This window comes from Saccostrea echinata, unplaced genomic scaffold, assembly GCF_033153115.1.
Source record: "Saccostrea echinata isolate AGI-Se365-2 ecotype Australia unplaced genomic scaffold, CSIRO_AGI_Sech_v1 ptg000006l, whole genome shotgun sequence".
NCBI classification, from domain to species: domain Eukaryota; kingdom Metazoa; phylum Mollusca; class Bivalvia; order Ostreida; family Ostreidae; genus Saccostrea; species Saccostrea echinata.
In genome coordinates this window covers 14,963,137-14,987,285 of record NW_026889755.1, presented here as the reverse complement: position 1 = coordinate 14,987,285, position 24,149 = coordinate 14,963,137, and positions in this window count along the sequence as shown.

Genomic DNA, 24,149 nt, shown 5'->3' with positions numbered 1-24,149 from the left:
CATAAGAATTTTGGGTGTGTTCCCGTTTGCACACATTTGATAATTAGATATAGAACAATAGGTGTGAAATATGTTTTGATAGCAATTATAGTCTGATCTCCGTATGGGATTTACCTGGAATTACCTGTATTTCACCAATGCATCATAATATATATTTAAAGAATAAGTTTGAAAATTTAACTTGTCCAATCCAACTGAAGTTGATATAACTCAGACAACTATCGTTATCGCAGTCCCTCCCCCCCCCCCCATTTTTTTTTTAATTTCATGAAGATAATATGAATGAGTTAATGATTTCAATCTTAATTAAAAAAAATTCAACTTGCCCAGTTATGTGAAGGTAGGTTGTAATTATAGTTTTGATTAGTATTTATGATATTTTTTTATGTTTTGAAAGTTTTTTTGTTTATTGTGAAATTACAGAAATAAATCAAAATAGAAAAAAACTAATGCAAAATTAATCAATTTTCTTCGTATTCTTGTCATAGATTTCTTTTTCTTCAAATTCACAACTATGATATAGACTATATCAATTAAATAATTATCTTACCTGGACAAATTCCCGTTTTGCACACATTTTTTCAATATCTGAAATTCAAATGTATGCAAAACGGGAACAAACCGAATTTTGATATCTAGTTAATAGGTCACTCTAAAATAGGCTAATAAATGTATAAATTTGATAGTGAATAGAAAATTTTTTATGAAGATTTAAAGATAATAAAGTGATATTAACAACCCCTTTTACCAGAAAATATATATATATACATACATATATATATATATATATATATATATATATATATATATATATATATATATATATATATATATATATATATATATATATATATATATATATATATATATATATGGTATATATAATAGTAATCAAAAACAACTGGTTAAAATTATTATGTTCTTATTTGTTTCGTCTTATTGTGAGAAACATCAGTTTATCGTATTTTTAATCAGATTATATGTATTTTTTTTTATTTTTACATTCACCAACAATTATCAATGTATAAAAAAAAAATCCTGAAAGTCCATGTTCATAAATTTTGTCAGTTTTAACACTTTCGTTTCCGCGCGATATCTCAAGCTTCCTTTGAGCTTTTGCAATGAAATTTTACATAACAACTCCTTGTGGCCTAAGAAAGACCCCTATTGATTTTGAGGTCAAAGGGTCAACGTTCAAGGTCGTAAATTCATACATTCCGTCTGTGTGTAACACTTTCGTTCCTGGGCGATATCTCAAGAAGCTTTTGCAATGAAATTTTATACCATAACTCAATCAATCAATCAGTTTATTCACTCAAACCATACAACATGGTCCATGAGGGACATAAAGTATAAAACATATCTATTAAATCGTCAGAGGTACATACAACATAAATATACATAAATAAATATTTTACAACTGCATGTAAAAGAATAGACATATAGTATTAACAGTATGTATGTATTCAATGCAAGGAAAAACACCAGGAGGACAATTAAGGGGAACAGACAGTCTCGAAGATTTTTGAAATAAATGTACGAAGTTTTCTTAAAGATTTAACATTTGAATTTGCCATGAGTTCATAGAACTTTACAACATTTGGTCTGCTGCAGTAACTACTATGTAAAAATTCTTTCCTATAATTTCTGAAAAAAGCTGTACATTCTAAAATGTAGTGGTATTCATCACCTATTTTTCAATTGTTACATAGTAAACCTATTCTTTCATTTAGTGGGGTGCCACACAATCTCCCTGTTGTACAGGTAGATGATGATTTGAAGTACACATTTTCATCAATACCTTTCTTTGTTTTGGGTGTAATTTTTTCTATATAGATTTCAAATCACAAATTGGTTTTAAAAATTCTGTAAACCTGGCCTTTAGAAGAACTATTTACATCATTTGACAATTTCTGAACAAACTGGTCTTTTAAAATCTGATTTACTATAGCACTTATCCATTTAATATTGACCACACCTTGCCCGTGCCATACACATGTATATGTGAAAGTCCACAATTATTTAAAATCTTTTGGATACATTCAATCCAATGACAATTAATACCATCGTTACCTTGTTGTTTATACATACACTTCTGCATAATATTGACAATTTTATGTTCTGTACATGTAGACATCTTTGACCAGTATGTAATCATTCTTTTGAAAACATTAATATACATGGGGAATCATCCTGTTTCTCCATAAATCATGTAATTTGGTGTAGAGCTTTTTAAATTAAATATAGTTTTTAAAAATTTTAAATGAACACGTTCAATAATATCGAGATTTTCATATCCCCTTATCTCACACCCGTAAAGTAAAATGGGTGCGACTACTTTGTTAAACAAGTCAAGCTGACATTCAACCGGTAAATTAAATTGTCTATTTTTTCTTATCAGCCCATTCATTGCTTTCTGTGCTTGTTCACATAAATGTTTCTTCGCTTTACAGTATGGACCTGTTCTTGATAATATAATGCCTAAATATTCAAATTATTTTACATTTTCAATAATTTCGGTATTATAATAAAATTTCCTCTTTAACATTGTCCCTTTGGAGAAAACCAAGACTTTTGTCTTATCAACATTGACATTAAGTTTCCACTGAGTACAATATGTATGAAATTCATTCAATGCGTTTTGTAAATCATCACCAGATTCTGCTAATATAACAGTGTCATCAGCATAAAATAAAATCATAAGTTTTAAATGTTGCGAAAGTTCATCCTCGATTTCTTTACTAATACTTTGTAGTCCAATTATGTCTTTTTCTTATAAAAATTCTTCAAGGTCGTTTATGTACATAGAAAATAAAAAAAGGTGACAGATTTTCTCCTCGTCTTTCCCCGACATTACATTCGAAAAATCCCGAGGAAATATCATTTTGTTTCACTAAAGATTTAATTCCCATGTAGATATTTCTTATGTAATTAAAACATTTTCCGTTTATTCCATTTTTGAATAGCTTATTCCATAAACCATTTCTCCATACAGTGTCAAATGCCTGCTTTAAATCAATGCATGCACAAAAAAGTTTCTTTTTTTTCTTTTCATGAGAATATCAGATAGAAATTGCAAAGTCAAAATATGATCAAAAGTTGAATAATTTTTCCTAAATCCCGTTTGGTTATTATTTATAAGGTCAACGTTTTTTGCATAAACTTCAAGTCTATTTGCCAATATACGGGTAAAAAGCTTGCCTACACAGCTTATATGTAACAAAGATATGGGAGGGTAATTTTCAGGCTGGGTTGGGTCGCCCTTATTCTTATAAATTGGTCTAACAATACCAATCAACTATTCATCTGGAACATAACCACTATCGAAAATTATATAAAAGAACTTCTTATATAAAGGTAAAAAAGTTGACAATGTTGTAGAAATATGTTCATTTACAATGTTATCATACCCTGCGGCTTTACCATTTTTAAGTTTCTGAACAGCCGCTATTATTTCCTCTTCGACAATTTCACAATTGATAATACTGTCTACATTGTCTGTATTTGTATCCAAGGTAAAATCCAGGTTTTCATCATCATTGACATAATTGGTAATACCTTCATTCATTTCTTTTAAAAATTGGAATATATCATGAATATCAACAGTGCATATTTTATCTTGACTTGATGCATTTAAAATTCTCCAATAATCTTTCGAGTGTGTTGAACGCAAGTGGACAAGTTTGTGACTTAAATTTTTTTCTATAACCCTATAACTCCCTATGGCCTCTTTCGCCCCTCTCAAAGTGTCCCACCTCGTTTTTTTTTTTTTTTTTTTTTTATTTATTTATTTATTTTTTTTATTTATTGTATTAAAAGACGCTTGGCACTATTTTTAGCACAGGGGAATGTGGAGAGTTATTACGTACAAGTAGAGCTTTTTAAAAAAGCTTACCGTCTTTAGCAACAACCTTAAACAGTAAACTGACCTAAACCTATCAGGCTGTATAACGTTCATTCTTGAAAATTTCTTGGCTTTGCATTTTCTTCGTCGGTTTTTTTTTTCTGACATAAGCCCTACCAAGTGAGAGGTTAACAGATGCTCGGCTGTCTCCATAAACTTCGACTCTGAGATCATTCAGCAAACCTCGGCTGATTCCGTCACCTTTGTGATATGTAGATGAGGTGCGAATCGGCCGAGGTGTGCCGAATGCTGCAGAAATAAGAAAGACAGTGTAAACAAAGGGGAAAAGAATACATACAAGCGATAAAATCAGTTCTGTTAACAAAGAAAATATGAAATTTTTTGGTAATTGTTATTTAAAAAAACTAGCATGTTATTTCGAATTAATTACTGCCAATTTCCACTGTTCGTTTTGTCATATTTTTTACGATTGAAAATCTTGAAAAATTGTTAAGTCGTACGAAAATTACATCATCAGAAAATTATCTCCCTTGCCTTGAACAGCATTTCAACCAATGAAATAATTGAAAATTTTCTCATCATGCAATTTCTACCAATCACAAATGAGAGGAAGTGCATAGTCCGAAGACTGTAAAATACTTCAACTCTGTATACCGTCTTCCTAGGAAGACGGTAATAATGCAGGTTGTCGGCGGACTTTATATTCTAATTACATCTATTAGAACTGTTTAGTAAAGGCTAAATTAGACACCATGTATTGTGTAAAACTTTGACAATATCGAACGTGAATATAAACATTATACGTGACCTAATGTTTGCATTTAATTTGCTGTAAAATCAAGTGCCTCCGTAGTCTAGGCGTATGATTCTTGCTTATCAAGTTAGAGGTACCGGTGTAACGACGAAAAGTGACCCCCGTAGAATATTGACCAGGGGGTCAAATTTCTACGTAGAAAAATGATCCTGGGTCAATATTCCAAGTAGGGTCATTATTTGACCGTAGAAAACCCTTCCAGGCCGTTAATTCTACGACTCCTCTCACGTTGAAAAATGACCCCCATAGAAATCTGACCCCCTACTTTTTCACTATATTATATAATAAAACCTGTTAGAAAAACCCTTTAGAAATGAGATATGATACGCGTTAATTTTTCCCCAAGAAAATTTCAACATACATGTGGACGGGTGAGAAAGTCGGCCGGGAGAAGGTTAACAAACATTTTTTTAAAAGATGGCCTTGGCTTGTCTCCAAATCATGCACTGCAGTTAAAGAATTTCTAACATATTTTCTACCTCCTTCCCCAGTCCTTTTCATAATTTAAGGAGGAATGCCACACCAAAATTTTATTTAATAGATCTTTAAGACATCCTTTTTAAACTATGGTTGCCTCACTGAAAGACTGATATAAGCTTTTAATTATTCAATACGATTTTTTTGGGTATTTTTTTCTGAGAAAATGAAAAAAAAAATATTTTATTTGCAAAGATGCTCATTAAAAAAATCAAATTTGTTTTAAATCGGAAAACTCTTTCATTCATGTACACAACCTTTCTTAGACCCCAATTAGAATATGCTTCCTTGGTGTGAGGTGGATGTAATGTAGGCGATAGCGAAAAATTAGCTCTTAACTCTATTAGCTTCTAAAGAAACACTATACTTTGAATCTGAATGGGAACCATTACATGAAAGAAGAAAAAAAATACTAGATTAACTACAATTTCAAGTTCCTGAATATCTAACTGATATAATCCCAAATTTGCGTTGTAATTCATCAAGTTACAGTACGAGAAATTCATATAACTATAACATACCTACAAGGTAAATGCAGATTGCAAACATATGTCAACTTTCATCCCCCTTGTTATTGACGAATTGAACTCAGTACCTCTTATTGTAAGAAATTCTTCCTCATTGTCTATCTTTAAAAAGTCCATTTCTTACAATAAACTCCATTTCTTACAATAAACCGATGCCACCGTCTTATTTCAGTTACAGGATTCGACGCTTAAATATATTACATACAAGGCTTCGACACAACTGTGTGCTTAATAGTGATCTTTTTCGATGTAATGTAATTTTGAGTCCCCTATGTTCTTGTGGAAGAGTGGAGGATACTCATCATTATTTCTTTTCGTGCAAAAAATATACAGAGGCCAGAAAAGAATTTTTTGACTCATTTCTGCGAATGGGAAAATTACATACTAGTACTGTTGATACTTACACTTTACTGTGGGGAGATGAAACGTTAAACGATGTTGAAAATAAATACCTACTTTCCATTGTACAAACATTTATTTAAAAAGTCAGGTTGTTTTGGTTGATACAATTATTACTTTTTACGAATTCTATACAGCTTGTGTATTATATAAGAAATATATTATATTGAATATTCTTCCTCTGATTATTATGCTTTTCTGTGTTTATATATCTTAAGCTGAAACCCATATATTTAAATATGTTTGGTATAATTAATATGAAGGGAAAGGGCGTATTATTTTTTTTAGAACTTTGCCCAATCCCATTCGTAAAGTTAATAGCGAGCGCAGCGAGCGGCGCGAAGCGAGCTCAATAGACTAACGTGTAAGAACAGAGAAAATTCGGAATGAAATCTGTACAAACGTCAGGCAAATTTTCTGGTGCAACATTCCCAGAATTCCTTCGCTACCAGGGTTCCATGCCAAATTCTTACAAAACATTTAGAAGACCAAGGATAATTATTCATTACCGAGAGATACGTTTACTTTTCTTTCTTTGCAGAGGGCTTAAAAGAAATATAAAAAAAATACATCCACTCCACAACGTATTTCATTTATTATTGCACAAGATCTTTAGTCTCGTTCAACCAGACGCTCGGCTGTAAATTCCGACGTCATGTGACGTCACAGTCTTGACTGTGTCTCGTGCGGTTTGACGTTTGAAGAGGCGGATCCATCAACGTTAGAAGTGTAAACTGTGTATAGGTTTTTGATGGTACAACTGCGCTCGCCCCAAAGGTCACACCGTAAAACATATTAGACAATAAAATACGTTCAAATCAAAGATGCTTTATGGTTTAAAATTTGCTATTAATAATTATTATACTTTCATGTTAAATACTAAAATCTGATTGGTTTAGACGCATTTAACAATCCGTAATGTTACCCTCAGCGTTAGCAACACACTTGGCAACGGGTAACATTACGAAAATGTCACATGCGTTCAAATCATGCGCGTAAGGTTCACCGTAGAATTCTCAAAACGTCGGTTGTGCGCTTGAAAGAAGCTGAATAAACGACGTCAATTAAGCTTGCGTCCGAAGTAGCTTACTTGAAAACAACAAACGACAGACGAAACAACCTTGCGAGTGCAAACTTTAGATGATAAAGGACTTTTTGAGTAGCAAACAAACAATAAAGAGGTTGGTAAATCTTTTCCGAAGCTTTCTTATTGAGAAAAATAGAAGCGGAGAGTTTGAAAGCTTTCTAAGCGTGAAATTAACGACGATCTCCGATTTTTTTTATGACATCCGAAATCAATAAGACATTCAGTATAATAAAATAAATAGTGCACGTTTTTTGAGGGTAACAGTTGAAATTGACACCCCTCGGAAAACCATTGTCAACCTCCGCTGACGCGTCGGTTGACAACGGTTTTCCTTGGGGTGTCAATTTCAACTGTTACCCTCAAAAACGTGCACTATTTATATAATGCATAATATGAATGTCTAATAAAATGTGTAAAGAGAGGTTGGACAGACATTTTAATTTTTTAAATCAAATATTATTTATGAATATAAAACACAAAATTTGTAAATATTTTTGTACCTATGGATAAAATCTTCATAAAACTAGTCACAACTAGGGAGAATATGTTAGTCAATCATTTTAAAAAGAAATTGAAATGAAATTGCTAAAGAAAGTGGGGGAGGGGGGGATACATCGAGCCATATGCCTACATAACGATCGATAAAACATCAATAAATTCATTTTACAAAAATTTCACTTTTTGTTGAATTAATATAATGCTTATTACCATTTGCATACAAATTTGACAAAACCTGAATACTGTAACAGCGAAAATGATTCTGATTAACACAACAAAATGGCATCACGCTCAATTGTCACAAAAACTGACATAAATTGGATGATATACCTACATTTTTTAAATAGAGTGGGTCATCGTACCATTTTTTGAGAACGATTAAGGAAAGGCAATGGAAAGATGTTGCTTTTTACACTTGCAAAAATTTGGTATGTAGACCCACTCTACATAAAAAATTAAGTTAATTTACTTAAATTTTCACCCTGGTTTTAAAAATTTTAAGTCCAAATACGCTCGCTAAATTACGAAAGCCGGATAGGCTCATTTTTGACAAGACAAAAAAAATATTTAACTCGTTATAACGAGATAATTATCTCGTTTTAACGAGTTAGTTATCTCGTTATAACGACTTAGTTATCTTGTTATAACGAGTTAGTTATCTCGTTATAACGAGTTAGTATCTCGTTATAACGAGTTAGTAATCTCGTTATAACGAGATAATTATTTCGTTATAACGAGATAACTATCTCGTTATAACGAGATAAAAATTGATTTAGAATTGATATATCTAAGTAAAGAATAGACCATTATTTATAGGAAATATACAGAAGCAAGTCGATCAAATTTGTTTGAAGTGTGCGTGATAAAGATTTTATGGAACAGCATACTATTTTTTTGTGTTATGCCTTTGATTAGTATTGTTTATTGGAAAGACCGAAGACAAATATACGGAAACTTGTGACCGCCTCATTTTGTTGTGTTATACCTTAAAATTAAAAAAAATAGAATTAGTGTCATCTTCAAATGGAATGTATATAACATCAAAATTTTGTCAACTTGTACAAGGAGATCAGAAACTCTGTCTGATTTACCTGCCCTGTTCCAGCTTTCTTGATTTTGTTAAAATTATAATAATGTTTGCATAATATTTGTCGCAATAAAGAATGCATAGAAATAATCCCATTATATTTAATATTCCGAATAAATCAAGTGGATATGAAACCATTTGTTAGGCTTTAACGATCATATTTTGATAATTCCTTGCCTGTTAACAAGGAATACCAGTTCAATTTTATCGTCTTAAAGGAGCAAGATCAAAATTCAATGTCTGACAAAAAACTAAATTCACTTTGTTTTTATCATCAATCCCTCCTTCCCCTCAATAATAAATATGATGAATATCAAGAACTAATACTGTACTTATCACTTAATAATTTATATATTTCTTCTGTTTATTAAAAGAAAGAAACATTTTAATTTACCAATTTGGCATGGAATCTTGTGTACAATATATAATTTTTGCGTTATTATCAATGTGGTAGAATTAAAAAAAAACTTTTGGAGCTCTTTATTCTACGGAAGCCACAATAAAAGATGAAGGTCAGCATTAGTAAAAACAGTTGACATGTGATCTTTTTTGGGTATAGAATGAAAGTTTAATATCTAAAGTTTACAATATGATAAGCATTACTTAAGGTGTATTTCAAGCATAAATTTTGGCAAGAAATGTGTATTGTATGTTTCGCACTCATGAAAATATATAAAAAAAATTCCTGTCCCACTCGTGAAATAAATTCCATATTAACTACAAAACATTGAATATCCTCTATTTATTACCCCCCCCCCCCAAAAAAAAAAAAAATCATCAATCTCTTTTTGAAATAAAAATTATATGCTTGTAAAGTATACATAATAAATATTGTGATGAGGAAAATAATTAACGACATTGCTTCAATGTTGTATTAATGATATACATGTACATATGCAGTATTAGGCCTATTCGTTGATCAATCCTAGGTAAAAAGATTATAAAAGTGAACTGGCTTTGTAAACTCTGTAAACTTTTTCTTGTTTTGTAAATTCTGGTTTGACGTTCTGACAATATGTGGTAAACATATAGGATCCGCCAAATAGACGTGAATCTCAAATAGGTCTCCGTGAATCTCCACAATTTGGACCCCCCCCCCCCGCAAAAAATATAAACAGTGAATCATGACAGAATATTAGATAAAATGTCAATATCAGCAGATCAGATTTAACGTCTTATTACTTAAAAGGATGTAATATCATTTTTGCTTCACCATTCCTCATTATCGTGGACAATCTGCATAAGTTAAGTCACAAAGTTCAAAGGGGGGGGGGGGGGCGGGGGGGGGTAAATCAAGTAAAATATTTGACAAGTAAAAAGAAAAAAAATAGATTTGATATTCCAACTACGATTGGAATAATTCGCATTATTTTCGGAAGATATTTACTCAGGTTAAAAAAATATGGAGGAAGGGGCACAAAGATACTCTTGACCGCCCCCTTTTCAAAAGTGGTGGTATGGACATTAGCCCCTCTATTACTACGCCTATGGTCTAACTGCTGATGTCTCACCATCCCCCTTCTTCAAAACATTTCTGAATCTCAGAAGTAACATATGTATAACACTGTAATCGTATATATTTTATGTTGCATAAACGACATGTTGCACTTATATTGTCTCTGATATTTAATTTTAGCGGTATAGAAATTGATATATGAAAGTGTATAAGTCGTCCAAAACATATCGATATAGTGTCATTCATCAGAAATAGATGTCATAAATAAATTGCCAAAGTTTGAAGCAAGTATGTTTGGCAATATTATTTTAAGAAAAATATCGCGTCCTAATGCAACAATTTGAGGAGGAGTTCACGAAAATGTGTAAATGTGTTCGCCTTAGAGTTGCTATGATTATTGACAGCGAGATAGTTCAAGATTTAATCATAAGTAAACCTCAGAGCAAATTAAATTTTCAACCATTTATCAATTGTTCAAGTTAAATTTGACTGATAATTGCTTGCTTTAAATTCAATGGCATTTAAAACTGCAGCCATTTTTATTCCTATATTGCTATCAAGTCTCGAAATAACGAAAAAACTGTCTCGTTATAACGACATAACTAACTCGTTATAACGAGATAATTATCTCGTTATAACGAGGTAATTATCTCATTATAACGACATAACTAACTCGTTATAACGAGATAATTATCTCGTTATAACGAGATACTAACTCGTTATAACGAGTTAACTAACTCGTTATAACGAGATAACTAACTCGTTATAACGAGATAACTAACTCGTTATAACGAGATAATTATCTCGTTATAACGAGATACTAACTCGTTATAACGAGTTAATTAACTCGTTATACGAGATAACTAACTCGTTATAACGAGATAACTAACTCGTTATGACAAGATACTAACTCGTTATAACGAGATAATTATCTCGTTATAACGAGATACTAACTCGTTATAACGAGATTACTTACTCGTTATAACGAGATAACTAACTCGTTATAACGAGATACTAACTCGTTATAACGAGATAACTATCTCGTTATAACGAGTTAATTATTTTTTTATCTTGTCAAAAATGAGCCTATCCGGCTTTCGTACTAAATATAGAGAACTGTATGCTACATGTATTTAAATGGGCATGTATGTGTGACTCCGTGGTCTAGTGGTTAGCGAAGAGCTCTTTTTAGGGACGTTTATTGATGAAAGTGTTCGAATCATGCTCTAATTTTTTTTATTTTTCTTCTTTTTTTTTGGGGGGGGGGGGTAATTTTGTTTTACTTTATAAAAAATGCCTATAGGAATAACATATTTTTCACTGGAAATAAAATATATGTATGTAGTAATGAACTCATTTACAGTAAATTATTTAGATAAAAATTATAATAGATATTTGAATACTTTTATTCCCGTTTTTATTTATTTTTAATACAAGCGCTTCTAGCTCACCACTATCATTATATACAATGTTAACATTTTTATAATATCTCCACAATAAGTGTTAACACACAATATGCAGATTAAATAATAGAAATCCCTACCCATGTTAGACACTTGTGACAGTAAATGAAAGTCAACTATTTAGCTTGTTTAGAATATAAACATCATTTTGAAAACTACGGTAAACATTAAAATGCTTAAGTAAATTAAAACAATTGAGAGATTTTTCCAATAAATGTTGCCGAAAAATGGGCATGGGCACATTTTAATATAGCTGTATTTGGATCAATCCCGATCAAAATGAAACTGATCCCGATCAAAATTAACACAAAATAAATAAAATAATAATTGTCGTCCTGTTTATGTATTTACCTCTAGGCTTTAAGAATTCTATTTAATTGTCAAGTTCAATTACCTTTTAATCCGTATTACACCTAAACAAACTAGTATTCTTGTGAAAATATTATCTATTTCCAATTATTACAAAATTCTGGTTGGGATCAGTTTAAATTTCGATCGGGATTGGCCAAAATTAAAAAAAAAAAATTTTAAATTTGGCATTTTCATTTTAATTTCTTTTAAAAATATGATTGTCTAGCATATTCATTGTAGCCGTGACTTGTTTTTTGAATATATTATCCATAGGTTTCGAAAATAATCGCAAATTCTGCTTTTGTTTACATATTAGATATTCATTTTCTGCATTTATTAATAGCAAATTTTTAACTCTAAAACATCTTAATTGCAAATAAAATCTTTTTTTTTCATTATGTATGAAAAAATTGGGGGGAAAATCTTATAGAATAATTGAGAGCTAATATCGGCCTTTTAATGTTGAAACCATAGTTTAAAGGGGATGTCTTAAAGATCTATGAAAAAAATTGGTGTGGCATTCCTTCTTATATTCTTCCTTCAGGCTTAGAATTAAATGCTTACTTCAAGTGTTTTACAATTTATAAACTTCATCTCTATAATGTTATGTACAGTACATGTAGATTGAGTAGGGTTCCTATGCGCGACAGAAGCAACTTTGGTACAATTTTTTAAGCCCACAATTTGCTTGGCTTTTTTTTTTTTTTTTTTTTTTTTTTTTTGATTGAATGGCTCTATTACTTAAGTGAATGATTTTAGTTTTCCCAGAAGCTTTGCTAGGACCTGTAATAAGGTGAACATTTACTCAAATTACGTTGATAGCCTAACGGTTAATCATTTAACACTGTCCATTCAAAACCGCTTAGCACATGTAGAAATCTATGGTTAGCAGAGTAGAACCATGCAGCAAGTAAAGATAATACATAGTTTTATTAAGAGTACGTATTTAAACAAACACCAAACGAACGTTTATATGCAATAAGAAAATATGAAATGCCGGGTAATCCGTAGAACAACGAGTGAGTCATGATGCAAGTGCATTTTGGTTAACATTGAAAGCAACGACACGATGTCTGAACAAGATAAAAATTATGAAAATATAGTAAACTGAAAGCTTACAAGGGAAAAGGATAGTGAATGTCAAACCCTTATTACATACTAGATCAAATAAAGCATATTTATAGACCTCCTCTCTGCATGTGGATAATTTAGGGCACTAGCCGTACATCTATTTTTCATAACGGTACAACAAATAATATCCAACTTAGATTTCAAGCTGACATATGTTCCTTGCATGTTAGTAAGCATATAAATATTGTTTTCCAAGCATATAAAATTAAATGCGCAAACATATAACGCAATGAACAAATTTGTGAACAGGGAAGCAGTATTTTCTGTTGTTTGAAGTTATCGCCCTTATAATTTTAAATTACATTCATTTTTTGCAAAAATAAACAAATTTTCCAAATTCAATTTAAAGTAAAAAGATCAAGAATAAACATTTTATAATTTCTTTTCTACTAACAGTAAGAATTTTGTCTTTATTCTGGAATAAGTATTTTTTCCATTAATTTTATTGTAAATAACTTTGAAACATCAATGTATTATGCATATATAGTAGTTTTTTCACAAGGGCTAAGAATAAATAAGTCAGACAGTCAAAGAAAAAAAATAAAGAGAGAGGGAGATAGTGGGGAGAGAGAGAGAGGGGGTGGGGAGGGAGAGAGTGGAGAGAGAGTAGAGAGAGAGTGTGTGGAGAGAGAGAGACTGGGAGAGGGAGAGAGACTGGAAGAGGGAGAGTGGAGAGAGAGAATGTTCGTGGAGAGGGGGAGAGAGAGAGTAGGAAGCGAGAGTGGGGAGAGAGTGTGTGGGGAGAGAGAGGGTGTGTATGGGGAGAGGAGAGAGAAAGATAGTGGCGAGGGGAGAGAATGTAGAGAGTGGGGGAGAGAGAATGGAGAGATTGTGGGAGAGAGAGAGGAGAGAGAGGGAAGGGAGAGAAATAGGGGGAGAGTGGGAGAGAGAGGTGTTGGGAAGAAGTGGGGAGAGGGACGGAGAAGGATAGAAGATGCTATAACCGTGTATAGACTTGTGTTAAACACCTCTTTCTTTGTAAAAACCCTCATTTTGTGAAGGCTTTGTTGACACTAGCAAACAACAAAAGACACTGGTAAAGGTTCTGTGCTTATCACATTTGTGTCCCTGATATCGAAGATCAGAGGCATATTGATTCAGTCCTGTGTGATATTTTTAAGATTTATATATTTCACATATTTAATCTTCCCTATATTTTTATGAGAAGAAGTTTAAGACTTCATTCATAGAAATTAAAAGATAATTATGAGATCAAATTTTCTTAACAATCGCTATTTTTAAAACTAATTGGGGGGAGTTTTAAAACGTTAATCTTTCTAATAACTTATGAAGAAGAAAGAAGACTTTATTTTGATTTTTTGCACATTTAGATAATTAAAACTGTGGAAACTGAAAATTTTTAAGTTATTATTATAAAGGTATTCCATCCCTAATAGCAAAAGATTCAATGAAATTGAATACATATCAGATGTGTAGGTGTTGAATACTCAGAATACTTAGACATAAATCCCATTTATTACTATAAGCATGGAAGGGTGGGATCTGTCCTAATTATGATCTTGAATTTTGGTAAGAGTTATCTGTTTTTTATTAATAAAAAAAATTCTTAAAAACTTATATGGTAAAAAAAAGTTTTCAATTGTCATTCTATTTCTAATGTTTAATGCATCTTTCTACCACAATATTCATTGATATTATTATTTGAATTTTTAAAAAATTCTTGTCCCCATAGACTTCAAAGCAATTTTTGTTAATTAATTACTGCTTAGTAAATTACATTTTTGAAACTTTCTCTCGGTAAATCCTTTTGTACTATAAAATGCTTTAATTAATATCAAAGTATTATGTACATGATGAACATTTAAGGATAGAGAATTTGGTCCTATTAGGATGGAAAACCTTAAATGTGATAAAAGAAATCAAAGAAAGCGCGTATTCTTGTTCTAATAGTCAAAGAACATCATTATAGCCTGTTATGTTTTCCTTTAAATGGGACAAACCACCTTGTATTATTTATGCAAAGTATAGTAATACCTTTTAATTTTATTATTTAAACTTTAAAGCTTTCAGAAATGAACACTTCATATAATAAGACTTTTTGATTTTAAGGTTCATACTTCATGTAAGAAATCACGAAAATCAAAAGAAATGGGTTAGTGTTTGGTCTTTGTCCAAGATAGAGCTTCTGGTAAAGTCAGCGGCATTGAGCGGCATTTGTCTAAGACAGAGCTTCTGGTAAAGTCAGCAGCATTGAGCGGCATTTGTCCAACACAGAGCTTCTGGTAAAGTCAGCGGCATTGAGCGACATTTGTCCAAGTCAGAGCTTCTAGTAAAGTCAGCGGCATTGAGCGACATTTGTCCAACACAGAGTTTCTGGTGAAATCAGCGGCATTTGTCCAACACAGAGCTTCTGGTGAAGGCAGCGGCATTGAGCGGCATTTGTCCAACACACAGCGCGTCTAGTTAAGTCCAACACGGTACTTCTGCTAAAGTTAGTTGCAAAGTTTAAGTAACTTATATGAAAAGTTGATCTTTTCTCAAAAAAAATGCTTTTATTCACTTTTGTGCAATGAAAATTTTTTTGCCTTAAAAAGATTCACAGAAGGCCTGAAAAATTAATGTGTGTATAAATAATGTTTTGTTTAGACCAAGGATAGAAGAATTTGAAATACAATTAATTCTTTTTCTACTGATAGAATTACTTATGATTGACAGAAGGTTTTCCATTCTATCTATGAAAGGTACTGTAAAGATATTTGTTTTTCTTTAATGGCAAGGATTTGATCATTAATTAGCATTTATGTTTTCCACCTTTCTTTTGATCATATTTTCATTAGTATATAGATAATACAATAATATTAGATTAAACTGAATTCACTAAATAGCATAATTCTGGTCGGTTATTAGTCAAGAAGCATGCTAATTAAGCATTACAGTAATGGCAGTCAGATACATACTTATCACCAATGTGTGATTCTGTCCCAAAATCTTAGCAAGTGTTTAAAACCCTAAGATGATTAGGCACATACTGTTAATCATCTGGCTTCAATATTCTATTTTTGTAAGAAATGTAATCATTGATATTGCTTGATTATGACTATTAACTTAAGGGCATCCCATGCATAAGTAGTAAAAATATATCTTTGATCTTTAATTTTAAAATCAAGGAAAATATGTAAAGAGTCCATAAATTGAGATACATTAGAAAAAACTTTACCATGAGATTTGTTTCAAAATTATCACAAAATAGATGTCTAACTTAGAGTCTAAGGACTAATTAATGTCCCCTATTCAATACAAGTTAAACCACAAGAAAGAATGCCCCTTCCATATAAGGTCACTACATGAAGAATACCACTCAGTTTGTATTGAGTCACTTCATAAACAATCCAGCTTATTCCGTATAAGGTCATTACATGAAGAAAGCTGCTCATTTTGTATAAAGTCACTTCATAAATAATGCAGCTTATTCCTTATAAGATCAGTACATGAAGAAAGCTCTGCTTATTCCGTATAAAATCACTTCATGAAGAATGAAACTTATTCCATTTATGGTCACTACATGCTGCCTATTCTGTATAAGGTCACTACATGAAGAATGCCGCTTATTCCGTATAAGGTCACGACACGAAGAATGCTGCTTATTCTGTATAAGGTCACTACATGAAGAATGCTGCTTATTCTGTATAAGGTCATTACATGAAGAATGCTGCTTATTCTGTATAAGGTCACTACATGAAGAATGCTGCCTATTCCGTATCAGGTCACTACATGAAGAATGCTGTTTATTCCGTATAAGGTCATTACATGAAGAATGCTGCTTATTCTATATAAGGTCACTACCTGAAGAATGCTGCCTAGTTCGTATAAGGTCACTACATGAGGAACACTGCTTATTCCGTATATGCTACTTACATGAAAAACTTGCTCATTCTGTTTATGGTCACTACATAAAGAATGCTGCTTATTCAGTATAAGATCACTACATGAAGAAGGCTGCTTATTCCGTATATGCTTATTAGATGAAGAATGCTGCAAGTTCTCTGTTGGACTTTACTAGAGGCGCCGTGTTGGACAAATGCTGCTCAATGCCGCTGACTTTACCAGAGGCACTGTAATGCCACTCAATGCTGCTGACCTCACCAGAAACTCTGTCTTGGACAAATGCCGCTCAATGCCACTGACCTCACCAGAAGCTCTGTGTTGGACAAATGCCGCTCAATGCCGCTGACTTTACCAGAGGCACTGTCTTGGACAAATGCCGCTCAATGCCGTTGACTTCACCAGAAGCTCTGTGTTGGACAAATGCCGCTCAATGCCGCTGTCTTCACCAGAACCTCTGTCTTGGACAAATGCCGCTCAATGCCGCTGAAGTTACCAGAAGCTCTGTCTTGGACAAATGCCGCTCAATGCCGCTGACTTTACCAGAGGCACTGTCTTGGACAAATGCCGCTCAATGCCGCTGACTTTACCAGAGGCACTGTGTTGGACAAATGCCGCTCAATGCTGCTGACCTCACCAGAAACTCTGTCTTGGACAAATGCCGCTCAATGCCGCTGAAGTTACCAAAAGCTCTGTGTGGGACAAATGCCGCTCAATGCCGCTGACTTTACCAGAGGCACTGTCTTGGACAAATGCCGCTCGATGCCGCTGACTTCACCAGAACTCTGTCTTGGACAAATGCCGCTCAATGCCGCTGACTTCACCAGAGGCACAGTGTTGGACAAATGCCGCTCAATGCCGCTGACTTTACAAGAAGCTCTGTTTTGGACCAATTCTGCTCAATGCCACTGACTTTATCAGAAGCACTGTGTTGGACAAATACCATGTTTTGACTCTTAGAAAAGTTTTTTTAAACATCTTACCCTAGATATTTCTTAGTACTCGTAGTATTCTATAAACTAAATGTAATCTTTCGTGACTTCTTACATGAAGGAATAGCCGATTTTAATGACCCCTTTGTATTTGCCTAACAGAAAAATTCTTTACAAAACCATATTTTATCAAAAAATGACAGAGGGTCATTATTCTACGGTGTCATTTTTCTACAATCCACACGGAGAAAGATGACCCAAAGGCCATAATTTCTACGAAAACGCCGGTCATTTTTCTACGTAGAATATTGACCGGGGGGGGGGAGGGGTAGAAAAATGATCCCCGGTCAATATTCTGCGGGGGTCACTTTCCGTCGTTACACCGGGTTCAAATCCCGGACCATAATTTTTTTTTTTTTTTTTTTTTTTTTTTGATTTACTAAATGATAGTATTCAACAAATGAAATGAAAAAGTTATGACTTCTGGTGTATACAAACTCATAAAATCATTATTACAGTGTGAATAAATATTCTATATAAAAAGAATTTTCTATACACATATTAAAGAGTAAGCAATCAAATCTTCATATCCATATTAGCATTTTCCCCTTCAATATACATGTATATATTTAATAATTCTTCAAATCCGGGGGGGGGGGGGTGGGGGGGGGTCCGACCCCCCCCCCCCCCGAACTGCGCATGCTCTTCTTTTTTCCCTAAGCTGGGGACACATATTCTCTGAATTAGCTTGTTTTCATTTTGATTGATTGTTTGTTGTTTAACGTCCCTCTCGAGAATTTTTCACTCATATGGAGACGCCACCACTTGCCGGTTGAGGGCTACAGATTTTGACCTATACTCGGCACTCAGGGCCATTGAGCAGTGAGGGTTCTTTTTCGTGCACCTACTGCGACACAGGACCTCGGTTTATCCGAAAAACCGGTCTCCACGTCCCACAGTGGGATTTGAACCCCCGACGTAAGGATCAACTCCTTACTCCGCGATTCTAGAGCAGACAGACAGACGGATGGACGGACTTACTCAGAGGAAACCTATAGTCCTAATAGGACTAATAAAAAAAGAAATCATAACTCAGTATTAATGCTTCAATTGAATGTACAAAGACATTTGAATTCTGAGTATGCTGATAATATCAATTCTTAGGCAGAGGAGGAACCTATTTCATAAAATGTATATAAGCACCAAAGCGTAGATACATGTACATACATGTACACTTGTAAGGAGATATTATTTTCTCACAGTGGAATATTTTTTATTTGAATATTGCTGACTGTGGCCTCGGAGGGAAAAAAATGCACTTAAAACACTTCGTACTTTCTTAATCAACACCAGATGGACTTACAATTCAATTCCATAACATAAAGGATGACTGCACTTAAGGACATGCGAAAATTGCGGCAAAATAAACTTTCAAAACAAGCATTTTTCTTTAAATTGCACGAATGGTCAACATCTAATCTACAACTTTATGTAATTACATTAAATAAAAGTACGTATTTACGAAGTACGAAGCTGTTTTCTAAGTCGGGGGTCATTATAATTCCTTGAATCTCCGTCCGATAATGAGGACGCCCACTTTTTCACTGACTTTATACATAGTCAGCGCATGTTTGTCTATTGTTCTCCGTTTTACAGTAGTTATATATTTGCATTAACAATGTTGTGTCAAAAGGAGATTAATAGACAAACATGCGCTCATGGTTTAAACGAGAAAAAACTGCTTTGCTTCTTCTTACATTCGCTCTCTCTATTGTAACCAAGTGCTGTGACATGTTGAATATTATAATTCACCACGTGATTTCTTACCTCAGGTAACTCTGTGAATACTAAATTCCGTCACGTGACTTGTAAAGTAGCATGTTTTGTGCTAACTAGGACAAAGTGCTCGAACACGTTAAATTGTTAGGCATTGATTTAAAAGATTCTTTACTTACATTGACGTCGCTCATATTGTTAATTTCGTTTTTGAAACCTCTGAAAATAGTGTATTTGTGCCATACAGAATAAAGAGGGAATGGGAAAGAGTGATCTCGTATTTTTTAAATACATTTCATTGTTATTTATGTAGTCTAATTTTAGACCCATTCTTACAATATTAGCTCCACCTCTCATGCATACCTAATGTTTAATCAAGGGCAGGTAAGTGTAAATGCTCTATATTTGGAAAGAGTAAGGGCAGAAAACATAGAATCATTTTATTGTATCACAGTCTAAGATCATTTTAATATTTAGATTCGGTTCGAAATTGACAGGATTCTTTCATAAATATATAAAAATGAAATAAGATTATGATATAAAAGCAACAGAAGCGACCGAAAAAGACCCAAAACCCGGCATTAAGTGAGGTCATCCTTTATCCGATGCTTAATTCATTGCCCTTCCAACGTTGATTTCGCGTTTTTAAGAACGATAGGGTCAAAAACATTGAAAAAAATTAAGTTATTTGACGACATTAAAGATAAAAAAGTTTCTATGGTGTTCCTCAAAGTGAAAAGTCGCCAGCGTGGCGCAGTGGTTAGAGCGTCTGTCCGTCTGTCTAGCTGTCTGTCTGTCCCTCTGTCCGTCTGTCCCACTTGGTTTTCCGTACTTTTTTTCTAAACGCTTGCAGATATTGAGCTGATTTTTGGTATGAGTGTATCTTGATTAGTTACAGATCAAGTTTGCATTTCTTTCCGCTTCAGTGATTTTTGACGGAATTACGACCTTTTCAATTTTTCAGGGTTTTCCACAATTTTTTTTCCTAACACATGCAGATATTGAGCTGATTTTTGGTATGTGACTTTACCTTGATAAGTTATAGATCAAGTTTGCATTTCGTTCCGCTTCATTGATTTTTGACGGATTTATGACATTTTCAATTTTTAACGGGAACCAGATTACACTTGCCGGTAGGGGACTAGTATTGCAAATGCAATACTCTCAGAATGCTTGTTACCTAAAATTTTTACATTTAGGAGGAATGCTTGGGGTTTAAAAATGGTAAACTTGTTGGATTATGCAGAAATTAAAACGTAACAAGTGTTCCGTGTTAATTCAGCCAGAAACACAATCAAATACAAAACAAACATGGGGAGGTCTATCAGTTTATGACATATTAAGGTTGGATCAAAGGCTATGCTCTATTCGAAATGTTGAAATAAAGCTCAGATTACTGGACAATGACGCATTTCTTGACTTGTCAATGAGGAGAAATTAGGCTGAAATTACGTCATATTTATCGCGTGCGTTTAATGTCTTTTTCTGTTAAAAAGCGGTTTGTTCCCGTTTAGCACACATTTGAATTTCAAGTATTGAAAAAATGTGTGCAAAACGGGAATTTGTCCAGGTAAGATAATTACTTAATTGCTATAGCCTATATCATACATATGCATGTAGTTGTGAATTAGGAGAAAGAGAATTTACGGAAACAATAGGAAGAAAAAATGATTAAATTTTGCATTTGCATATTTTGATTTATTTTTATTATTTCATAATAAGAAAAAAAACTATGTTAAAACATTAAAAATATCAAAATATCAAGAGTTATTAGTTAAAGCTATAATTATATTCATATGATCTCTCTCTCTCTCTCTCTCTCTCTCTCTCTCTCTCTCTCTCTCTCTCTGTGTTTATTAATCAAGATTGAATTCATTTACTCATTCATTTTATCTTTATGAAATAAAAATAATAAAAAAAAAAGGTTGAACTGCGATACACATGTACATGTAAGGATATCTGTCTAAGTTATCAACTTCATCTTCAATTGGGTTGGACAAGTTAAATTTTCCAAATTTATTCTCTTAAATATATGTTATAATGCATTGGGAAATTACAGGTAATTCCAGACGGATAACAGACTATAATTGCTATCAAAACATAATTCACACCTATTGTTCTATTCCTAATTATCAAATGTGTGCAAAACGGGAACACACCTAAAAAGCATACTGTTCTCGATTACCAATGAGAATTAAACTGAGCTTTTCTCGTTTCATCCCGAGCACTGTTTTGAGAAAACATAACAAGAGGCCCATGCATGGGCCACATCGCTCACCTGATCATTTGGCTAGGCGTTCAGTATTTTATAAGTGGTATCAACCTACCCTTAAGGGGAGAAAGATGATTCGAACAAACAGGGTGTTGCAGTTCTTTTGTTATTTTCCCTAAAGTTGTAGCAATTTAAAAGAAAAATTTTACTTATAAGTAACAGAAAACGATCTTAAATTTTTTCAGATACAACGGTATAAACAGCACAATGTAGAACAATATTTAGAAACTGCATATTGACTTCCAATTTGCCATTAAATGAAGTGTAAATTAGTCACATAGCAAAATAAGTCAAGTTTTCTGGGTTTTTTCTTCAAATAGGCAATCCCCATTGTTCTGAAAAACTGCCTCCTTGAAACAGAATGAATTTGATATACGTATAAAGAGACAGGATTTTTCTTCAAAACTGCCATTTCCGATTTTTGTTTCAAAGAGGCATATTTTTGAAAATCACAAAAATCGAATAAAAATTATTATCCATCCGAAATGCAAATGTGCTCATAAAATAGCACATCGGGGCTGGTCTAGTGATAAAGCGTGTGGACTCTAAGCAGAGGTTATTTTTACCTGAGAATGGGTTCGAATCCTGGAATGGCTGGTTTATATTTATTCATATTTTTTTTTCTTATATAATGGAATTACAATGTAACATCTCTCTTAAGCTTGAGAGAGAGAAAGAGAGGGAAAGAATGTCAAAAAGTTAATGGGTAACTAAATCTGAATTGAACTCTGAGGCTAATCGAAGGTGAAAATGGAGCTGATCTCTCGAGACGGACGATCAACGGTCCCTCACATATATGTGAGGATGACCAAAAGCAGTTATACTTTTATGAATTGTTCTAATATAGAGTGCAAAGGATGACAAGTGTGGAAAAATTAAGGTAATGCACGAAAATTGCATGGAAAAAATGTAGAAGCGTTTACGACGAATATTTTTTTTTATTTTTTTTTAAAAAGGTAAATGATCAATTTATGACAATAAAGGACAACATTCAGCCTTTCGACTGGCAAAACTTTTTCATGACTTTTTTGAATAAAAATCGAAGTTTTAGAGTTTGAAGCGAGGCACCGAGGAATTAATGGCGGCTCGTTAGGTCCCTTCTCCCCTATTATACTATATACCCGATTTTGCTAAGATTGTCTCAAGTCCCTATGATATACATGTACTGACTATTGTATTGATATTTTTTAATACCTCAAGATAGTGTTTTGTTATATTCATTCGACTGTATAAAATCTTGTGATCAGATCATGTGATCTTTACGTCATGTAGTTGCTCAATATATGTTCAGATAACCATCGACATGCTGTCTGGTACAGTAAAACTTGTTTAGAACGAACACGGATATAGCGAATTTCCGGATACAGCGCTAGCGAAGTTTTTAGCAATCCCCAGCGAAATTCTTAACAATTTTCATAGCGAATATACGGTTATAGCGAACTAATTCTGTGCCCCCTAGAAGTTAAAAATAACTAAAGTTATTTTTTTATAGCGATTTTTCAAAAAATTAAATTTTTGAAATATTGAACTGACATTAATTTTGTTAGTAGATGTATTTATATTTGAAACACAACTCCTCCAAAACCCGTGTAACTCCAAGGTAAATTTTGTATTTTATACACCTGTACTTCCTTAAATAAATTCGGTAGTCATACTCGAATGAAAAAATCTAAATTGCGGATTCGTTATGTATACTTTAAGGAATTCGTTATACGGATACAACGCATTACGAATATAGTGAAGTAAATTCACAGGTCCCCAGAACTTCGCTATAACCGAGGTTTACTGTTGTGTAGTACTCACAAGGGGATAATTGGTGTATGCGATTCATTTTACGTGAAATTTGTGGAGTTAACGAACAGTATTCGAGCTCAAATACTTTTATTTGTACAGACGAATCATCGAAATCGGTTTGTTTTGAATAACACTATTGTATGAAAATTGGTTTTAGCAGCGAGGGTTCTCCATTATGACACGGGACCTCGGTTTTAAGGTCTCATCCGAATTCGAAAGATCTGTTTCACTTTAAATAGCAGCAAAGGAACAGCCACTGCCTATTTCATACGTCTAATGATGAACGAGAATTGAACTTTGACTTCCCAAGCGCTTAACAAGTAGAATATGTACTAATTTTGAGAATGAAATTTCTCGACAAGTATCTGTGGTTCTCA